Source organism: Perca fluviatilis, chromosome 7 (genome assembly GCF_010015445.1).
Source record: "Perca fluviatilis chromosome 7, GENO_Pfluv_1.0, whole genome shotgun sequence".
NCBI classification, from domain to species: Eukaryota; Metazoa; Chordata; class Actinopteri; order Perciformes; family Percidae; genus Perca; species Perca fluviatilis.
The window spans coordinates 12313136-12333894 of record NC_053118.1 but is presented as its reverse complement, the minus strand read 5'-3'; positions in this window follow the sequence as shown (position 1 = coordinate 12333894).

Below are 20759 nucleotides of genomic sequence, written 5' to 3'. Positions count from 1 at the left end.
TAGTAACCTGCAAACAGGAAGCGCAAGTTAACACTTAAATGACACCGAAGGGCATCACAGGTGCACTTTACGCTTCCCCTCCCATCTCTTTATGGGAAACTCCCACTTTCCCCTTGTGATAGTACATCTGGCCCTCAGTCTGCGTCTTCAGGCAGGCAACAGCCGCATAGTGTTTTCCTGAACCAACTGAAGAAGCGCTGGACTCCACTCTTCTTTTCAACCTTAACCTGGCTGATTGTCAGGTCATCCTGCCCTGCATCATGGGTGATTGGAAGAGCCTGTAGAGCCACAGTCACAGCTGAGTCTGGTTCTCTGCTGAGCTCCTTGATCACATCCTCACCATTCAGGACTAAAGTAATGGTTTCAGCAGAGTCTGGTTCTCTGGTGATCTGCTCGCTCAAGTCCTCACTATTCAGGGCTGATGTAGCAAAGTTGGCCTTTGGTGCAGGCTGCTCAGCTGGTTTAATCTGGCTGATTGTCAAACCATCCTGGACAACAGTGATGGTAGGAGGTTCATCAGCAGGGGTCACGGTAGGTGTTGGAGCTGTAGCCACAACAGAGTCTGGTTCTCTGGTGATCTGCTCGCTCAAGTCCTCACCTTTCAGAGATGATGTAGCAAAGTCGGCCTTTGGTGCAGGCTGCTCAGCTGGTTCAATCTGGCTGATTGTCAAACCATCATGGACAACGGTGATGGTAGGAGGCTCATCAGCAGGGGTCACGGTAGGTGTTGGAGCTGAAGCCACAACAGAGTCTGGTTCTCTGGTGATCTGCTCGCTCAAGTCCTCACTATTCAGAGCTGATGTAGTCACTGTGGGTTCAGCAGGAGGAGTCGGAGGATGATCTGGATGAGCTTTAGCCATATGAGCTTTTAGGCTGGGCGCAGAGGAAGAATCCTCTATTTCATCCAAGTCAATGTTTGTAGAAGATTTAGAACGAGTCAGAGAAGCGTGTGGAGGAGACAAGACAGAAGAGTCAGGCTTTCTGGTGGTCTTTTCATTCATATTGTTACTATCCAGGACTGATGTCATGACTGGATGTTCAGTGTCAGGGGTCAGAGGAAGTGGTGGTGATGACACCTCGGCAACATCTATCTCTGGGGTAAACTGCTCCGCTGGTTCAATCTGGCTGATTGTCAAACCATCCTGAATGACAGTGATGGCAAGAGGTTCATCAGTAGGGGGAACAAAAGATGGCAGAGCTGGAGTCAGCTTCTAGGCGGGGCATAGAGGCAGAGGATACGGTTTCATCCAAGAAAATATTGGCAGCAGGTTCAGCATTGGGAGTCAAAAGAGTGGGCAGAGAAGACAAAACAGAAGATTCTGGATCTTGGATTGGTTCACCATCTTCCTCCAGACCAGGATCCTCATTCAAATCTCCAGCCTGGGTGTGCTGTGTGCAATTGTTTTTGGTGCTTGAATTTGCAGAGGTTGTACCAGAATAGGTTTACATGGTTTAAGTTAAAAAAAAACACCATATTTTTGTTGTACTGCACATTGCTGCACTGGAATAAAAACCAAACACAATCAAAAACAATAAATAAAATTGAAACGTTTCCGGCCGCAATAATTTCCATTTAAAAATTATCGAGCTCATTTTTATTTATCATGCGATTAATTGATTTATTGTATATTGCGACAGGCCTATATGTCATCATACACAATTATACTTTAACTTTGTATGCAGTACACCATATATTACCAACCAATCAAAGTTATTGGTTTGGAGGTTAATGTGTCAAATAACACACCTCCGGTGAAAAACCTTAGATGTTAACCCTGAAAGACACCTGACCCTGAACCAGTTGCAGTGCCAGACGGTAGAAAGAGCTCAAACAGATGGATCTTAGAACCAGCTGTTGCCTTGAACGCACACAGAGACACACTCACAACGATTGAAACTAATGCACATTAACACACATAACCTAAAGCCTGCATGGACATACACAAAACACACACATACCCACATACTAGGGCTCTCAAACCTGGCCGCTTTATTCTCCGAGAATGAGTTTCATCTTTGAAGGAGAGGAAGTAATCACACAGAAAATTGCAGTCATGAAAGTTAAAGGAAGGATCTGTAGAATCAGGCTGTAGTCATTATGGGCGTAGGATGTAGGATGTCTGCTCAGGGTTGAGACATGCGTTTTTACCATTTTGTCAACTAAGTTCACAAGTCACTGAACTTAATGATATAATTTTGAGTGGGTGGCCTTTTGCAAAAGATTCTTCTTGGAAAAAAGCAATTTAGTTCTGAGAAAATGCGCAACTCACTACTCTACAGTCAGTAGAGTCATTTAACTTCATAATAGTAATGGGGATAATGGTAACATCCACTTTGTCGTGGATCATGGCAGTCCACTAACCTAGAATTAGAGTAGGTTAGTGAGTTTATCCCCCTCCGCCAAGAAGGTTACATTTTCGGTTTGGTTTGTCGGTTTCTTTGTTTGGTGGAAGGGTGTAGTATGGGCAAAGGAAGAACCCTTTAAATTCTGGAGCGGATCTGAATCCCTGGGTGGATACACAAATTATTTATCACTTTTGTTAAAGGTGCAATATGTAACATATTTACTGTATTAAATCCAAAAATGACCCCAATGCGTCATCAGATATAAAGGAAACAAGCTAAGTTGAAATACTATCTTTTCTGAGAACGATGCTGATGCCAATATTTTGTGTTTTGGCCTGTGTGTTGGTATCAACTGCCGAGTTTGACAGTCAGGCCCGGTTGCCAGATATACAGTGCCTTGCGAAAGTATTCGGCCCCCTTGAACGTTTCGACCTTTTGCCACATTTCAGGCCTCAAACATAAAGATATAAAACTGTAATTTTTTGTGAAGAATCAACAACAAGTGGGTCCCAATTATGAAGTGGAACGAAATTCATTGGCTATTTCAAACTTTTTTAACAAATAAAAACTGAAAAAGTGGGCGGTAAAATTATTCAGCCCCTTTACTTTCAGTGCAGCAAACTCTCTCCAGAAGTTCAGTGAGGATCTCTGAATGATCCAATGTTGACCTAAATGACTAATAATGATAAATAGAATCCACCTGTGTGTAATCAAGTCTCCGTATAAATGCACCTGCTCTGTGATAGTCTCAGAGGTCCGTGTAAAGCGCAGAGAGCATCATGAAGAACAAGGAACACACCAGGCAGGTCCGAGATACTGTTGTGGAGAAGTTTAAAGCCGGATTTGGATACAAAAAGATTTCCCAAGCTTTAAACATCCCAAGGAGCACTGTGCAAGCGATAATATTGAAATGGAAGGAGTATCAGACCACTACAAATCTACGAAGACCCGGCCGTCACTCTAAACTTTCAGCTCATACAATGAGAAGACTGATCAGAGATGCAGCCAAGAGGCCCATGATCACTCTGGATGAACTGCAGAGATCTACAGCTGAGGTGGGAGACTCTGTCCATAGGACAACAATCAGTCGTATACTGCACAAATCTGGCCTTTATGGAAGAGTGGCAAGAAGAAAGCCATTTCTTAAAGATATCCATAAAAGTGTCGTTTAAAGTTTGCCAAAAGCCACCTGGGAGACACACCAAACATGTGGAAGAAGGTGCTGTGGTCAGATGAAACCAAAATCGAACTTTTTGGCAACAATGCAAAACGTTATGTTTGGCGTAAAAGCAACACAGCTCATCACCCTGAACCCACCATCCCCACTGTCAAACATGGTGGTGGCAGCATCATGGTTTGGGCCTGCTTTTCTTCAGCAGGGACAGGGAAGATGGTTAAAATTGATGGGAAGATGGATGGAGCCAAATACAGGACCATTCTGGAAGAAAACCTGATGGAGTCTGCAAAAGACCTGAGACTGGGACGGAGATTTGTCTTCCAACAAGACAATGATCCAAAACATAAAGCAAAATCTACAATGGAATGGTTCACAAATAAACATATCCAGGTGTTAGAATGGCCAAGTCAAAGTCCAGACCTGAATCGAATCGAGAATCTGTGGAAAGAACGGAAAACTGCTGTTCACAAACGCTCTCCATCCAACCTCACTGAGCTCGAGCTGTTTTGCAAGGAGGAATGGGCAAAAATGTCAGTCTCTCGATGTGCAAAACTGATAGAGACATACCCCAAGCGACTTTACAGCTGTAATCGCAGCAAAAGGTGGCGCTACAAAGTATTAACTTAAGGGGGCTGAATAATTTTGCACGCCCAATATTTCAGTTTTTTATTTGTTTAAAAGGTTTGAAATATCCAATAAATTTCGTTCCACTTCATGATTGTGTCCCACTTGTTGTTGATTCTTCACAAAAAATTACAGTTTTATATCTTTATGTTTGAGGCCTGAAATGTGGCAAAAGGTCAAAAAGTTCAAGGGGGCCGAATACTTTCGCAAGGCACTGTACCTGTAAAAACTTAAACCCAGCGCACTACAGCTGTAGTACAGCCTTGGAAGCAGCAAACAAGCAAATGGGATCAACGGAGATAGATTCTACCTTATCTAAAAAAACTTGGCACGTTTCAAACAGTTGCGTGACCAGAGACGTAACAAACTCTGAGTAAATATTGGAGATGTAACGTTATTTGAAAGATGGAGACAGCTTAGAGCCCAAAAGGACGCAGAGTTGGCTAATTTCCTCCTGAACAGGTAAGCACAAACAAATTACGAATTATCCAATGATACCTGGACCCCAAGCCAAACAATTTGAAACATTTTTGAAAATACCCGTTGGTAGAATATCAAGACAACAGGAGGAGGTTTTCAGATGTTGTATAATGTCCTCCAGGTTTTTATGGTTGATCATATGAAATTGTGTCATATTGGAATTTGTTTTGCGTGAACACTGTGACAACACATATCCTGTACTTGATATGGAGGCACTGACTGTTTGTCTAATTTTCTGAATTTTGTCTGTGAAGGAGGCAACGTCATTGCAAGCCTTGGTAGGCAACAGTTCAGATGCTACTGGTACTGGAGGGGTTTTTAAACGTGAATTATTATTGTTTCTGGCGATAATGTCAGAGAAGAAGGACCACCTTGCATTCCTTAGTTCCAAATTATAAATGCGAAGTCTCTCTTTATAGGTGTTATAATGGACCTGGAGATTAGTTTTCCCCACCTGCATTCAGCTTTTCGACACTCTTTTTGCTGTTCTCACTACTATAACATTTCTCCATGACCTTAGTGGGAGCAATAGCATCAATAACATTTGTAATTTTACAGTTGAAATTATCTACAAGCTCAGTGACTGAGGCCCCAGTGAGGGCGGGTGTGGAGGAGAAAAGCTGAATGAATGTTTCACTTGTGTTTTCAGTGATATACCGTTTTCTGATTAACTTAGTTTGAACACTTTTGGGCACTGAGATAGAGCCGTTAAAGAAAACACAGGAATGATCAGAGAGAGCAACATCAGTCACCACAACCTTGGAAATGTTTAGACCCTTGGAGATAATCAAGTCCAGTGTGTGCCCCTTATTGTGCGTGGGCTGTGTCTCATGCCGAGTCAGTCCATAGTTCTCAAAAACACAATACAGTTCTTTGGTCCCTCGGTTCTGGGGGTTGTCAACATGAAGGTTAAAATCACCAGCAATAATTACACAGATTATAGACAGCAGTTCAGTAAAGTCGTCAAAGAAGTTTGCACAGTATTTAGGTAAGATTTGACTTTTTTTAAATATACCTTTTCTGTAATAAAACCAATGTTACTTGGGATTTCATTCCACAAAGAACTTGCTCTATAAATGAAAGTTTTTTTTCAAGTTATTGGATTTTGGTAAAGGTAAAGTCATCTGCCCCCTACTGACTCCTCTTGTTAAATAAACTGCTAACGTTAGTGGAGGTCCAGTCAAGCGGGCCACGGCTGTTTACGTGTAGCCTTTTCAACGGATGTAACAGACAACGGTCAGTTATTTTAAGCCAAGCGATTGTCGCAGTAATTCTAAGCCAAAAAAAGTGTATTTCAGTCGAGTGGAAGATTACGGCAAGGTAGTGTTATTTTTAGCGGTTCTCACCATAATTCTAAGCTGAGGAAGTGTGTCTGTCCGCTGGGTGGAGAGGATGGTGAGATTGTGGGGGGTTTTAGTGGTTCCTACCGTAATTCTAAGCCTAGGAAGTGTGTCTGTCATTTACGCTACCTGTCAGTATTACATATTGCACCTTTAACATTGCAAGATGTTTGTGCTGCATTCATGTTGTGTTAGGAATAGTCTGAAAAATGAGTTCCCAACTAGGAAAATTCACACTGCATTAATAATGTGGGATAGAGCATGCATTGGCGGAGGTCAGCGCTCTAGTTCAATCTAACCTAACTTGGCATTGGTTATTAAGTTATTTAGTGCACTAGTAAACTTCAGGTTTATGCATTCACCTCCTGAATTCAGTTTGCAGTGTACTGAGGAAAGAATGCAAGGGTGTGTTCAAGTGATCAAGACTCAGCTTAAATATGTAAACCTGTAAATTTCTCTTTGACCCAGGTATTTATCTGCCAAGAGCTGACATTACCAATAACCTTGTGTCGATATACAGCATATTATGTCAACACTTTTGAGTTCCAGGTTCACTCCTGAACAATGCTTCCCGTTGGTTCGTGTTAAGTTAGGAGAGGATAGAGATATTTTCTGGTTTGAAGGGAAACAACAACAACAACAACAACAAGTACTCCACATGAACATTGTGTTTCATTTGGTTCTTTATATATCACAGCTACCAGCTGTTTGGATGTTTTGCGGGAGGGGGGTGTGTTTTTTTTTGTGTGGGAAGGAAAAAAAAAAAAGGGGCCCGCCCAAAAAAAAGAACAACTTTTTTTTTTTTTTTTTCCGGGGGGGGGGGGGGGGGGGGGTGTGTGTGTGGGTGTGTGCTTGTGTTTTGCTCCCAGGGTGGTTATCAGGTGCAGTAGGCGGCAGGAACAGCTGCACTGACCCTAGGCTGATATACCACTTGAATGCAAAAGGACCCTGTGTTTGTGTGTGAGCGAGTGTGTAAGATGAAGTGTGTGTGTGTGTGTGTGTGTGTGTGTGTGTGTGTATGTGTGTGTGGGGGGCTGGCACAGAAGCGACAGGGTTATTTCTTTTGGCACACAGTAATTAGCACTAGGAACAGTCACAGAGGTTCCAAATGTTGAGACATCCTGTGCTCCTGGAAACGTTTAATGCTTTAGCAATTTTTACACCCTGACTGAGCCTGAACACAGTTCTCTGTCAGAGGTCTATATTGGGGTTGCTTGCTTGGACTTGGCTTGGACTTGACATGGCTTTGTCACATGCACTAGGAAAACAATAATCAGAGAGAGTAAATACTCCTTCAAAATTAAATTAGATGCTTCTCACTTTTGGTGAAAGATGTATAATAATAAGTGTAACGATACTGCATCTACTGTATATCTTTTTCAAATTTTTTTGACCTTTTTTGGGCATCTAGGATTAAACCTCTGGGTGGGCGTTTCCCATGGCAGTGAGTGACTGACCGACATCTGAGGGGTGACGCTACTAGATGTGCTGTGTTTACATCATATCGTTCAGACCGTAATTATGTGCAACTGTGTCAGCCTCCTCATAGCACTGGGTCTCAAGAGTTTTTTGTGTCCGACCACACAGATATTGCACCAAGCAAATTACTGGAAACTAACATGATCAGGTGGTACCAAAAAAATCCCATCCCCTGGAGAACACTAATGTAGGGGGCATTACAACTTAGATTTCTGCGCAAAAATCAATTCTAATTTGAGATCGATCTTTAAGGATCTCCCACTCTGGCAACCAATTAAAAAATTTAATGTTTTTGGATAAAATTATGAAATGACTTCTGCCTTGAGTGCGAGAATTTATTTCACATAATATTCTATTGCAGAAAAATGTTTTAAAATGTCTGAAAAAGACTGATTTGCTGATTGAAGAGTCCACACTAAACAGAGCTGTCTGAGGCTAAACGCTGATACAATATAACATCATAGAGATGTTAACTTGCTTCTGTTGTAGACTCTTGAGGTTTTACCCATCATTTATTTCTGTTTCAGCCTCAGTCACTACCATAAAGTCAGTAAATGGAGCTTTGGCTCTGGCACATCCAATTCGGAGAAGCCAGTGGTGTTTTTTTTTGTATACTTGTTGGGAAATGTCTTTCCTGGCATTTGATGATCCAGCTCCATTTTTAGGACTGTTATGTCTAACCTTGGATCAGGAGAGCCTTAAACACTGAGAAACAAAACTTGATCTGCTGTCAACGTTTTCTAACTGGGGGGCTGTTGCAATTTCCTGAATCTAAATGCATGAACTCTTGAGCGCGCGCGCGCACACGCACGCACGCACACACACACACACACACACACACACACACACACACACACACACACACACACACACACACACACACACACACACACACACACACACACACACACACACACACACACACACACACGCCAATCCTGGAAGTATCTCATGCGGTTAAACTCTTCTACTGCTGACTTTTGAAACAAAAGACTAGAGTCCTTGCATGTGAAACATAGTGTAAACCGGCCAAGGGAGGCCGTCATGACTCCAGCCAAAGAGGAACACACACACACACACACACACACACACACACACACACACACACACACACACACACACACACACACACACACACACACACACACACACACACACACACACACACACACACACACACACACACACACACCATTAGTAATATTTTACCAGAATAATAATCAGCTTTTGATTGTTTGCCTTTACATTTAACTACAGGCGCAGTGAGTAGTGGAAACATCTTACAGATTTTGGTGATAATGAGCAAAAGCCACATTAAGAACTCTTTAATCTGAAGTCAAACTAATCCACACGGTTTATAGCAGGTTGTGGTTTCCCTTCCAATAAATAGGAAAACACTGTAAAGCTGAACCATAAAGCACAGCCGTAATTACAACCAGTGCTACTGTGTGTGTAGCGTTCAGGTCCTGGGTGGCTCTCATCACATGAAATGAACTTTGTTGAGTATTCATTCAATCATTTTTACAGTAACGATTGGCAGAACTCACAATAAAAAGGGCTTATTGTGCAAACACTGTAATGATATGCCGTGTAATTCATCCACATTTGTGTGTGACCTGTAAACAAATGTGAGCCAGATGCAGAGCCATGAAAAATTATCAGCTGAAATGCTTATTTCTTCAATGCAATAACTCAACACAAATATTATGTGTGGCACTTCCTTGTTCACAAACAAGGACACGTGGATGGTTATGTCTCCGGTGGTGATGGGCTGTTTAGATCTGACAATTCTGAAGCCTTCCTCCTGCTGTTAAAAGCCTTCCACTGCTGTTATAGATTGTTGCTGTTAGATTTAAACACTGTGCTGCAGAAGGAGAAGGTTTTAGTTCTCAATCAGTCTTTGCTTTGTTTCTAGATTAAAGGTGTAGGGTCAAAAGGTTCACGTAACCCCACCGTGAGTCCCTAAATGACCAATTTACAAGCCTGTGTATGAGGGAGGCCAGGCTGTATCAGAACATCAGAGGCATAAGGGGTTAATGAGGTTAGTTATGGGTAATGTATTTTTTTTTTTTTTGTTCAGCATCTATCCATCACAGTCCGTCTACTGCTGGCTGCCTGCTAACAGAAACTGAGCTGAATTCTCTTTCATTGGTCTTTAGATTGATTTTGACCATGTAGATTCGTGCCGTGCTCGTGGCCACTTGTACGTAAGTCAGGGAGAGACTAGTTTATTAAGCACTGATTAAAAAACAATTTAATTAAAAATTTAATTTCAAATGAGTCTTCATCTACTCTAGGGTCAATGGCCAAATAAAATGATAAAGCACCATAAATGCCACTTACATAACCTCCCTAGACCACTACCACAGTGACTACGTTTACATGCACATAATATTCCAGTTTTTGTCCTTTTTCCAAAAAAAGACTATATTCCGACTGTAAGCCTGGTTTAAGAAAGTGAATATTCCACTAATATTCCCCTTTACATGTAGCGGCACAAAATAATTTTTTTTCAAAGGCGGACTTGTTGGACCGTGTGAACACAGCGTCCCTCTTTCATTCCTTCAACCAGCTTCATGAAAAGGTTGTCGTAGCGATGTGTGCGCATATCCAAAAACCTGTTGATATCCAAGTCTTTGATAATGTTTAAAAGTAGCTGTGTTTCTCCTTCTTATCGGGTCTGCAGCCCTGCAAACTGCTGGCTGGTTGGTTTGTGTACAGCAACCATAGCAACGCACAGAGTTGACCATAAGCCTGCGGTAAAAAACCCAGATTGAGACGCATATTCCGAATGCGCTGTATACATATCCAAAGAATGCCTCTAAAACTTGAATAAAATCGAGATATCCCACATGTCTTAATTGGAAAATGCTATATTCAGAAAAAGACCTTATTCAGAATATCCAACTGTAATATGCTGTTTACATGACCTGTATCAAATAGGGAATATTGTCATATTTGGAGTAATAGTGGAATATTGGTGTGCATGTAAACATACTCAGTGATTCTAGACTAGAGAGTCCTTATACTGATGCTGGTGGTGGAGAGAGTGAAGGTTGCATGTCAATGTCATCAGAGTCTGGAGCCAGCATGGCTCAGGTGCAGCTAATTCCAGAGATTAGAAGGGCTGGGATTACTGATTGGCTGCTGTGTGAATAATTGAGATGAAAAAAATAACTCTGAAGACACAAAACGTTTCTGCATGGAGGGCGCCTGGGTAGCGCCCATATGCAGAGGCTCAGTCCTAGGGCTCGGCGATATGGAGAAAATCAAATACCTCGATATCGATACCGCAACGATATTGTGTGTTGACTATGTGCTTTCACAAAATATTTACACAATGAGATTTTTGATGAATAATCATCAGTAATATGGATATAATAACTAAGTGGGCAAAAGCAAATAATAGAACAGCTACAACAGTCTGGTAAGTTCATAAAATGACATCACTTTACTGTAATGCAGCCTTTAAAACCAGGAAAAGACAACACTTATGCCATATTACGATATTACGATATCCAAAATCTAAGACGATATCTACTCTCATATCACCATATCGATATAATATCGATATATATTGCCCAGCTTTACTCAGTCCTTGACGCAGCTGCTCAGGGTTCGAGTCCGACCTGCGGCCGTTTGCTGCATGTCTTCCCCATCTCTCTCTCCCCTCCCCCGTCTACAGCTGTCCTGTCTATTAAAGGTGTGAACCAAAGGATTCAAATGGCTTTGGCATTCTTTAAAGCAAAGGTTAAACAAAGACAACTCAAATGTTTTATGCCCAAACTTTCCTCATGCTATTAGAAAATGTCAATGACCGTGGATCTTTTCTACTCTCTGACATAATGTGAGAAACCTTTTTTTTTTCTCCAATCATGGCAGCTCTGCGCTGCCGTAGATGTTGTTAACAGCATTTGACAGTGCAGAAGTTTTTGGTAATATCATCATTAAGCTCTATTTATACATAACAGATTGAAACTTTTGAATAGTGCATGTTAATTATGCTTACTGGCACTCCATTCATGAGTGCACACATTATTTGATTTTCTTTTACGCAGGACAGATTTCTGTAAATTCCGAGAAATTCAGCTTCTATTCAGCTTGTATTTGTGCCAGAGCACGCACACATGCATGCATGCAAATGTTGGGAGATACTGACGTATATTCACACAAGCAGATGTAGAGCTACAAGCGTGCACACACACACACACACACACACACACACACACACACACACACACACACACACCAGATGTGCTCTATTGTATTATAGTACAATGTCACAGTGTGACCCCCACCCCTGTTATTAATTGATCAAGAATGTTTCGGGTCTTCCCATGCCAAACCTTAAGACAAAAGTTTGTCTGAGCTGCAAAAATGAAAAGTAATATGTTACATCATTTTAACTGTTCAAGATCCCAAACTGGTTTTCAGCATGATATGAGAGGTTGGATAGTTCATTCATTAGACCTGATCCTGAGATACGAGTTAATATTTTAATTGAGGATTCTGAGCTACAGTAAGAAGCAGTGCATTAGAGGATACATTTTTCAAGGAAGCCTTGAGTCGTTGCCCAGAGATATTAAGTAATACTAAGTATTTCCAGGGATTGCATTAATGCTAACAACAAGAGCAGTTTGAAATAAATATCGTCAAAGCAAGAAGGAGGCACAACCCAAAATTAATTTTTTTCTCAATAACATCCAAAATGTTTTCCCTTTGTTCCTCTGTCACGGGCCACAACAAAGACAGCATGGGTGTAACCAGCCTTACCAGCCTCTATGATATTTCAAAGCTTCTTAAAGACCAAGTTCTGTGTGTACCGTATTATGTATTGGCCTTCTGGAACGAAGTGAGGTTGAAAAGGTGGTAAAACTGAACTTAATGGCAGTTTTCATTAATCATAAGATGAGGCCACTAGGTTAAACCAGCAGGTGTCTGCAGGATCTATTTCCACATCTCACCTCCTAGCAGCGGTCAGACTGAGATGAATGTTGCTACAAGGCTAATCAAGACTATCAGCTCCACACAACTCTCTCTGTATTTCTCAGTATGGCTATGTTCAGAAGATTGTGGCGTCTGGTGACTTTCGCGCGAGGAAACTCAAGTGAAGATAATTACCTCTTCTGAAGAGTCCATCGTGTATTTGTAATCCTCCGTGTCCTCCTTGGCTACTAGCAACTGCGTGGAGGAGGGTTGGGGGTGTTGCGCGGTCACGGAAGGCTTGTATCATGTGGACACGCCGACAGTGTTGTTGTCATTACTTAGAATTCCTCATGGGGGAGACAGAAACTACGCACTATAGCTTTAGGAAGTGGAGGCTCCTTAAAATGTGGTGGCGCTTGCCTTGGAAATAGGCAGTGTGGCTTTGAGCACTGAACCTCGTGGTCAGTGTTGACCCCTTTTTTAGCTAAGACAACGATTATTCACGAGCCTTAAACATTTCTAAGCAACTAATAGCACACCTACATCCATAAACGTAATCCCCGGGTCACTGATGGTATTTTGCAGTTTGTCGTTTTGTGTTCCCTTTTGAGCACCAGCTGCAAACTCCACTTTTACCGGCCGATCAGCTTTGGTTCATGTTCTTGTGAGACAATGTAAAACAATCCAAGAAGGAAAGAAAAAAATAGATCCAATTTAGAGCTTATTAGATGACTGTTTACAATAGTATAAGATTTTACAACTCTGGAAAGTTTTCTCCGTGACAATATTTTTATTCTCTGTTGCGATGATCGACAGATAAACAGTAGACATTTTGCCATTTATGTTTTCTAACAGGAATGAGTTTTTGCATGTATTTGATTAGCCAATGCAGCATCTTGCTGGATGATGTTGCAGAAAAAGTTGAGCCAGGTTAAACTTTTTTGCCACAGCCATCTGTGTTTGCACCTTGCCTCATTCAAATGAATGAGGGCTTTTGTTCAGCCTTAATTATATTGTACTACAACCTTTCCCTGAAAATTATGCGCTAAACGATGTATAAAGAAGATACCGTACTGGGATCTAAGGAACGTTGATCAGTTAAATTAACCATCAGAGCCCTTCATTTTTATTCTTTTTGGCGATTTAGAGGCCTCAAATATCTCATTCAATTCACAACTCTGTACCTAAAAATATAGACTGCCAACTACAATCAAATCTTTTTTCAAACCAAGGTAAGCAGAAGTAATGTTTTGACACGCAATTTAAGCTTAATATTTTTAATTAGTTTAATTTTTTTGTTATAAATTATGTTGTATGTTGGTGGTCTTCCTTCTTTGGATGGTGGATGAGGTTAGTCCGATCCACACCCAACTGAGATCGCGTTTACAAGAACGGGATGGCGTACAGACGGACATACGGACGGATGGACAACTTGAAAACATAATGCCTCCGGCCAAAAGGCAAAATCAACTGTGGAAAACAAACACTGCTGTTAGTTAACATTATAACACCCAGGCCTGTATTTCATTCTAGATTTATTTACCCTAAGCACCGGAGCATTTTTTCTGCAGTACTTACATTTTGAAAATGCCCATCATACCTTTCATGAGGTGAATGATTAAACCAAACTTGAGTATATCAGTATTCCATACGCATCTCAGAATAAGTTTTAAGATTTTATGAAATGTGATTGGCTGAAAACATAGAAACAATAGAAATAATGTTGGCCCTGTGGACTTTACAGGGGGTGTTTTTACTTTCAGAAATGCAAACCAGAGAAGCCTACAAGCACTATTTACCATTAAAGGCATTAACTCCATGTGTGTGTTTTCCCCCCTTGGCTCATTTTCAGATGGTGGTATCTTATTGAGGGAGAAAGGGAGGCTTTGAGGATAAGAGGAACCACACCACCGGCCCTCCTGATATCTCTCTTTCACTCAACAACCCTTCTACCATCCTATTCTTTCTCTCAGTGAGAGGTTGACATACATTTGACGTGCCTGCAGATGGTTTCCATTTCCCCCTCTCAACCTCCCATTGTCGTCTCTATTTCGACTTTGCCCCATTTTCCATCCTTCTCTCCAGTCCCATTCGTCCAGGAGGAGGTTGTTATTCCGGTATGTTTCATCATCATGTTTAACACCAACTCTTTGTCCTAGAAATGACGGTTCCATGTATCCCCAGCTTTGTTCCATACCACATCCCAATCTCTATCCTCAGGCCCCTCCTGTGCTGGTGCTTCCAGTTTTTTTCCATTTTAATTCCTCTATCCCTTTTTGTTCCTCTAGTTGACTCTTACCAGCTCTCCATCTTTGCCTCTCTCTCTCTTTCCACCCTCAATGGGATATATAAGCCAGGCCTTAGAGTGTGTGGTAATACAGAAGGCAGCTTAGGCCCCCCAAACACACCAACCTGCCAATCTCGCTAACTCAATACAGGCAGACCCTCAGATCGACAGAGCGATACGACAGGAAAAACTGGGTCATGTTTGGGAGCGTAGCAGATTTATTGTGGAACCAATATACACTAATATTGTTATCCTTCGGGCAGGCCGATGCAGATCTGCATGGAGAAAGTGCGATCTGACAGTTTGATATGAAGAAGGAGAAAATGAGAAGAGAAATGGATATTCTTCGCCCCATGATACAAAGCTGAGCTTGTCTGTGTAGGTTATGTAACACGAGGTCACCTGGGGTCCACTGGGCCTGAGTGAACAACAGGTATAGTAGAACACACAAGTGCAAACAGTGGTCCCAATGATCAACATTGTTCTCTGATTGAGGTGGTTCATAATGGAATACCTACACAATTTTCTTAACAACAGCTTACATGACTCCAACAGTTTGGGGATGGTAAGTATTATACCTTAAAAACTCTTCTTTCTTGTGTCTTTGGAATCTTAAAGTTCAACGGAAATTTGAATTCACTTTTTGTGGAAGGAAATATAGATTATATATATATATAAAAAACAAAAAATATATATATATATATATTTTTTTTTTTACATGTTTCAAAAGAGGATAAAAAGAGTAAAGTAGGCAGTGGTCAAATCCCAGATGGTAATAGCAAATAATAAGCAATGACTAATGATGTCGGCACCCAGCTAGATAACTGCCTGTGTGGCTGTTAAGGTTGTTCTCATGAACCATTCGTACATATAGCTACGAAAAGTATGTGTTGCTGTATGCACCACATTGACTGCTGCTGTATAAGAATGCTGTGGACCACGTAGGAGGATGTCGGGAGTTAGCTTCCGGCGTCACGGAGCTCTGTAGCAGCTAAACACAACTACCAACTGCCGCTGATACGACGGAGCTCTGTAGCAGCTATCACGTGTGACCAGCCGGCGGTCGCCTAGTTTCGTAGGATAATTTGTACGAATTGGTGTTCATACAATTTCATATTATCTGGTAATCCGTTCATGAGAGTGCCTGCTGATATAACAAACTATTGGTAAAGGTCCTATGGCATGAAAATGTCACTTTAGGAGTTTTTTTTTTTAACATTAATATGCGTTCCCCCAGCCTGCCTATGGTCCCCCAGTGGCTAGAAATGGCGATAGGTGTAAACCGAGCCCTGGGTATCCTGCTCTGTCTTTGAGAAAATGAAAGCTCAGATGGGCCGATCTGGAATCTCCTCCTTATGAGGTCATAAGGAGCAAGGTTACCTCCCCTTTCTCTGCTTTGCCAGCCCAGAGAATTTGGCCCACCCATGAGAGAGAGACATCATGGCTTTCAAACGAGCAAAGTGGCAGTTGGTCAAGGCCACACCCCCACTCTCCACCTTGCCCCTTGGCACATACTAAGGAAAGCTCATTGTAAGACTGGCTCTAGTGGCTGTAATTCTGCACAAAGGCTTAATTTCGGGAAAGAGACTTCAGATACAGTATTATGGGATCACTAAGGTCTATATAAAAGCATCCAAAGAGCACCATGTCATGGGACCTTTAATGCCAGATATCGCACAAATCAAATTAGACAGCATGGCCAATATCAGGACAAAAAATGTGCGCCCCTGGATAACACGAATGTAGGGAGCACGATAACGGCAGAAAACTAAATAAAATCTGCCTTTTTTGTTTTTTTTAGTAACACCAATATCTACGAAATTTAAACAAACACCAAGACTATATCTACTGATTTCTTTTAAAAAAATAACATTTTTGATTTCAGTTCAACTTCAAGTTAATGACTTGAAAAATAACCAAGGTTAAAATATAATCTAACTTTCCCTTCCCAGTATTTTGTCTCTCCCTCTGGCTAACATAATGATTCAGTTTCATTGATATAAGCATGGGATCCATTACAAGGCTGCCATCTCAAAATACTGTTGCACTGTTGTGTCTATGTTTCTTTGTGCTCCACATTTACCATAATTTCTCATTGTTTCTCCATCACGCTTGACTCCGTCTCACATGGAGTCCCACTTACAACTCTCTCTGCTTTCTATATCTGTGCTAAAGTATCTGATGGAGGTCGAGCCAGACAGTTTGACTTTGATTTCGCCAACATGGTCTATGTTACAGAGATGTTAAGCATAATCGATTTGGCCGTGACCAGGTGGAAGGTAATTCGCCTAAAATGTCATCATGCGGAGTCAGGTTACAGTTGTGGGAAAGCAGGCTTGGGTTTTTTCTGTCTTTCTTAAAATCTGCTACATCTGATAACCAATGCTTCCAATGGTTCTTCACTCTCTTTCATTGGCTCTCCTTCCTTTCTGTTTTGGTCTGAAACGTAAGCGTGACTTATACTTCTGCCTATGATCTACGCCGTGGCTACGTACGTAGGTATGTGGAGACACGGACCAACGCCGGACCCTACGCCGTAGCCTCACGTGCACCTCTCGGAAAATGTAACACGTGGCGCCAACGCAGGCAGCGTTGCATTTACCCCTACTCATTTCCTGGTTCTCCTTCTCAATAAACAACATGAAATCAAGGAGAGGGTTAAGCACAGAGGAGACACTTTGTTTCTCTATGACTCTAGAGTTGCTACTCGCTCCGAAGCTAATCACCGTCACAACGCACAAGTATAAACTTCAGGCCACGAACGTCGGCTACGACGAAAGCTCTGCGTGGAGCCTCCGCAGAACCATGAATCAAGCGTATGTCTTTAAGTAGAAATCTTATTGTTAGTATTGTATATTTGGCAGTTTTAGCATTTCACGTTCACATTTTAGAAAACCTGTAACAGTTTCCCACAGACACTTTTAGTACCATAACATTCTAGATTTATTTTCTTGAAATAGTTAAACTCAAGTTTGCTATACAAGCTCAATACGCAGCTTGAATCAATGCTTCAAGGGTGAAGAATCGTGTTTTAGCATAGTTTCTCTGATGGCAAACAGTTTTAAATTAAAAACTCCTTTAATGTCGGTCCATGCATCCTCCGCGGCCACTTTTCTTTAAAGTGATGGTTCGGAGTAATTCACCGTAGGGTCCTTTGCACCATGACCTCGAGCCAAACACCCCCCCAGAAGCTTTTTTCACCTGGGTCTAACATTGGGCAAGTTAGCGTAGAGTAGCGTTAGCCACTGAATAGCTTAGCGCGGGGCTAATGGACCCACGTTTGTATCTCTTAAATGACCCCACTAATAATGCCCGAAATGATACCAAGGTCTACACTAGTATATATAGGTTATGCACTCATAAAGCGATGGATTGGAAAGTTTGTAAGTACACCAGAAGTTTATGTAAATAACACTTTGCCGCTTCTGCTCTCTGCTGTTGTTGTTGCTGCTGTGAGTCTAACTGCAGGTAGCAGCAGCAGCAGCAACGGAGAGCAGAAGAGAGCAGGCACAGGTGTTCATAAACTTCTGGTGTACGCACAAACTTTCCAATCCACCGTTTAGGGAGTGCATAACCTATTTGTACTAGTGTAGACCTTTGCTATCATTTCGGCGCATTAAAAGTGGGGTCATTTACAAAATACAAAGTGGGTCCGTTAGCCCCTGCGCTAGTATTCAGCGGCTAACGCTACTCTACGCTAACTCTCCCAATTTTCGACCCAGGTGAAAAAAGCTTCTGGGGGGGTGTTTGGCTCGAGGTCATGGTGCAAAGGACCCTACGGTGAATTACTCCGAACCATCACTTTAAGTGTGAAACTGAGTATAAAACTGTGTCGGACAAAGCAACCTGTCAAACTTCAAAGCGTTTGTAACTACCTGACAACAACCACTTAAAACTTAACTAAACAAGCCAAGCAATAAAAGCTATGTATCTGGCTTCCAAAAAAGTGAACCAACTAAATTAAGTGTGAAGATTGCAGGTTGGCGGGGGTCAGGAGCAATAGGCGTTGTAAGGGGGAAGGTCGGGAGCAGAAGCCTAAGAAGAGGTCAAAGGCTTAGGTCGTCTCACGGTGGAGTTGGGGCATGAAGAGAGAGGGAAACACTCAGTGTTTCTTTGATTCAAGATTTTAAGAAAAAGATGAAGGAAGAAAAGAGAGAAAGTGATTCAGAATCAGCCCAGGAGTCAGGTGATAGAGAGACATGTAAGAAACTAATTCTGAGAGGGCAGAAAAACACGAGATTGGAACCTGCTATAAAATCTGTGAGATATTTTATGAACTATATAAATGTAATGTCTTCTTATGCCGTTTACTTCACTATGTTTTGTTTGTCAACACAGCAGTAAAATGACAAAAAATAATTCCACATCGGTCATTATGTTCAGTTATTATGTTATATTCCATTGATTTATAATGAACATTGATTGAGCTATGACTAAGACCATAAAGATTGTATTTGATTCAAGATATTTTTTTTTGGTTTGAGTTTACAAACTGAAATCACATGCAACCAGCCATAAGCAAGTCATAATACAATAATTGTGCATATAAAACAAGCAACAAAATACCTATCCAGAAATAACCCATCCTTTGGCTTTAATGTAATTTGTCAAGCTGTGTAATACAGATGTATTATTTTGCCACTTATAAAAGGTTTTTTTGTGCCTCAGAGGACAAACTCTCTGTCCTCCTTACTCATTCCTCCACACACTCAAACACCGATGGCGGTGGAGCTGGCCTGGCCATCCGAAGCAATTTGGGGTTCGTGCAGTCAGGAGGAGCCGCAGATACAAACAACTAACCCTCTGATTAATAGACAACATGCTCTACCTCCGGAGCTGCGGCCAGCCAAATTAATTCATCTAAATCCTTCTCACACAAAATTCAAAATCTCTCCAAGCTTCTGTACATCGCATCATTGCAAAGGACAAGGCTATCCTAATCTTACTTTGTGCAGCGAGGAAACATGCTGTTCACGGGACCTGCCCTGGAACCGCAATCAACATGAAGTCCAAATGGCCAAATTACAGTAACCACAACCCTAGCACTGGTCCAGTTGCGCCACAGAATTGTAGACGTCGTTTAAATCTCACACAATTTTCTAAATCCTCAATCCAGTCTGTTATTTTGGGCTGGTTGCCAGGCAGGGTGAACCATTACAGTCTGGTTTCCCACAAAAGGTGGGTGGGATCTGAGCTTTATTTCCCTGCACTTAACTGGTGTGAATCACTCCAAACATCCTGCACACCTGATATATGGATAATTTTAATAGTAATCCTGTAGAAACTGGATTTTGTCATTTTATAATGCATTATCAGTGAGCGTTTCTTTGTTTAGTTGTTCTGTCATTAATGAGCTGGTTTGGTTTCCTGAGCAGAGAGATGAGAGAGATTGCGGACCATAAACCACACGGACGCACACAGAGGTTGTGGTCAGAGTACTTTTCAAAGGAAAGCCCCGTAAAACTCGTTCAGTGGAACTAAAAAAACAAAAAAAACAATAGGCCAACAGGCTACTGGCAATAAACTCTCTGGAGTCCTGGGACTCCGTCGGTATCTCTGCATTTCCCTGTGGTAGTGTGTGTCGTTGTCACCTCTGGTCAATACATCTGTCCCTCTGTCTAGCTCGCAAACATTTTTCTTCCTGGCTCTGTTCTCTTAACCCTATTTTAGCAACGCAGTCCAGAACAAGGCCAGGCCGGGCCAGGCCAAATCAAACAGTTTAGACTTCTTTATCACCTGCTACTCTCCTTATCATCACAGTTGACTGCTCGCTCAGACCGCTTGCCTCGCAGCTGGCTCTGCTGATGAGGCTGTTTTTCCTACGAGCCACCCCTGGCCTATGAGCACATCTGTTGTTTTGTCATAACTTTGTTTTACACATCACGTGTGGGTGTTATTTTAACATCTGTAGCATGTTCTCAGTAGGTGATATGGATCTATGTCTAATTATTATTTTTTTTTCCCCCAGTGAAAGTTGGATAAATGGTTAATTTGTATGATAAGCAAACCAAAGTGTCCCTCAACAAGGCTTTCAAACAACACAATCAGCCAGAATCGAGGAAATATTGACTAGTTATTAAGGACTATTGAAAACTACTCC